The sequence below is a fragment of the Cryptotermes secundus genome, unplaced genomic scaffold (assembly GCF_002891405.2).
Source record: "Cryptotermes secundus unplaced genomic scaffold, Csec_1.0 scaffold375, whole genome shotgun sequence".
Classification (NCBI taxonomy): domain Eukaryota; kingdom Metazoa; phylum Arthropoda; class Insecta; order Blattodea; family Kalotermitidae; genus Cryptotermes; species Cryptotermes secundus.
In genome coordinates, this window is record NW_019731222.1 from 300,963 (window position 1) to 303,956 (window position 2,994).

The window sequence follows — 2,994 nt, forward strand, 5'->3', positions numbered from 1 at the left end:
AATTACAGAGAAATACAAACAACTGCAACAAATACAACAATTACAGAGAGAGAGAGAGAAAAAAGACAAAACACAAAACACAAACAAAAGGAAACCAACAGTCATAGATGCGTAATGTCATTCACTTCACTTCACTGCAATTTTTTTCTTTTTAATTATTTCCACCCCAACTGCGGGGCAGTACTCCAAATTCCGGGCAACCGCTTCCTTCCAGATTTTTCCAATTTTGCATTTATTTGTCATTCTACCAATCAACGCCTAGGAATAAAAATAATAACATAATACATTCTTTTTGGGTAGACATGAGTGCTTCTTGTGAGCAGAGACAGACAAATAGACATTGATTAATTGAACTGCTGCCATGGCATCGCGATACTTTGCAACGAACAGGCCCGCGTGGAGAGGTAGCTAACTTGTCATGCCTTGTTTCCGAGGGCGGATGGAATTTTCAATGTTTCGACACGCACAGGTTCATTAGCTCGGAATCGTGTCGGCGTCATTACCCTTGCCTCTCGTACTGTAGTTCTGGAAACTCTGAAATGTGCTAGGAGACATTGGGTACCGTACAAACTTCTTGTGGTGCTATTGTGCCCATTCAGAGAAACGTAATGAAGAAACAAATTATGATTATACGTTTTGTGTTGGTAAGTTTTAAATTTGTCACTGTATCGTAATATTAGTTTTGTAGCAATAAAGTAGCAAATCACATTTGAAATGTTTGAAGATGACGGCCAGCGATATATGAACTACTACTAGGAAAATCTGTCTGTTCCAAATTTTAGAATATTTTTCTATACATATTTTATTGTGATCTTGGAACTAAACCATTGCTTCATACAATTATAGCTTACAGACTAATTTCTAAGCGGTGACTCTGTCAACAGCGCTCGTTGCTAAGTAACGCCCGCAGCATGCAAGCAACAATAGAAGAACTGTGTTTACTATGTGATCCGTGTTGAGATATAATAACTGTGAGGTTTGGAGTAAAATTAGGTCGTTGCGTCCCGCGTGACTTGACCCTGAGAATAAGTGCGCTAACAAGGACCAGCGGCAACTCTAAACGACAGAAACATCCTCTCGTCAGAGAGGATGTTATATAAGGACTATAACCGCAAGTGTTCAGTTTAAAAAAATACTGGTAGTGGGTCTCACAGGGCTTGGCGCCAAGACGAACTGATTGGCGGTAAATCGTCTGTCGTAAATCAATTCTGACTCTGACTCAGATTTTTTTATTGCTGGGGGGGGGGGACTAAGTCCCTTGTACTGCGGAAACTTCTGGCCTGTTGTACCAGCCCCAGATGATAGGTGCGGGTGATTGTGGAGCAATTGGTGGAATGAAGATTGGCAGGGGAAACCGAAGTACTTGAAGAAAACCTGCCCCAGCGCCACTTTGTCCACCACAAATCCCACTTGACCAGACCCCGGGATCGAACCCGGGTCGCCGCTGTGGGAAGCCAGCGACTAACCGCTTGAGCTATGGCACGGCTCTGACTCAGAGGTTAGTTTTAGTCAATTCTGCACGGAAGACTATGCAGAGAAATCTGAGCGCTTGAAGCTGAAGAAGCTACACTGTTAGAAACCGTCGCCACGGAACGGCTGGGAAAAGGCTTAGCGTGTGCTGTGGTGATTTCGGAATTATGGAGATTAACTGTGGCGCTCTAATATCTTATAGTTGCGAGTCGTGTAGGTGGCCGATAAATCCATTTACCACTCCAAACCCCGTCTACAGTCACACATACTACGTGACAATATTAGTAGTTAATCATTTATTTTATTTTTCATGGTCTTTAATACGCCATATTAATCCAATAGGATTATTAGTATTCAGGACTTGAACTTCTAGCGCACCAACCAGAACACGAGTTCTGGAAACTGCATCTGCTTCTGTCCTTAGGAGAGATTGTGGCGGAGGACCCAGTTGGGTCCGTTAATAGCATATAATCACAATCCCTGACCATTAGCTGGTGTTACTTTTCCTTAACGGGCTCACCTGTGTTGGTATGTCCCCATTTTTTCACCTGAGGACGGAAACAGGTGCAAACGTACTTCGTTCGGAATACAAGACGGTGGATGAAGAATAGAGACTCAGACGCCCTACGTGTTAAGTATCATTGTGAAATCTCTTTGCAATTAAGCTGGCCCAGATTCATGTCGGGTTTCACGTTCTAAGGGCGATGACTCTGAAAATTTCGGTCTTCCGGTTTGTGACGACATATAGCTCGGAGAGAATCCGACGTTTCGGAGGAATGTATCGTTTCCATCTTTACACCCGAAGATTTAACGAAGGCAAGAAATCAACAAAAAACAGGCAACAAGCTCAGTTCAACTTAAGCCTACTTATACTGCTTTCTGGTGAGGTTTATTTTCAGCCCTGAAGATGGAGGCGATATGTTCCTCCGAAACGTCGGCTTTTATTCTAACTAAAAGACGTAACAAGGCAGAAGGCATCACTTTCCATAATTTAAACTAGTTTGTTAAAACCTGCCGGTCACGGTAGCCGAGTGGTCTAAGGCATATACTGCCTTCTCTCACACCGAAGCTGGGATCGTGGGTTCGATTTCCACACAAGGCATGGATGTTTGTTATGTGTAAGTGTTCATCCCATGTTTAGGTAGAGGCCTTGCGATGAACTGATGACTTGACCAAGGAGTCCTGCCGTCTGTAAGAAGATCAAAATGAAATAATCTCGACGCTGTAAGGTATAAGGCTTAAGTAAGTTCTTGAAACCCGTTCGTTACGTTTCTAATAGCAAACCGAGTCTGAGAATGTACGAGTATTGTCTCTCACAGGAAATTAATACATGCGCACTCGAAGTTGACAGCTGCCGCACGATATCATAAATTCGAAGAGAAGTTATTTGCGAAAGAGACGGGGAGTGATACATACACGTACACGATAACATAATCTCCCATGAAGCAAGCAGTCTTCTGGGATTTGGCACCGTGTATATGTGGTGTTAACCGACGTTTCGGAGGAACGTATCGCCTCCATCTT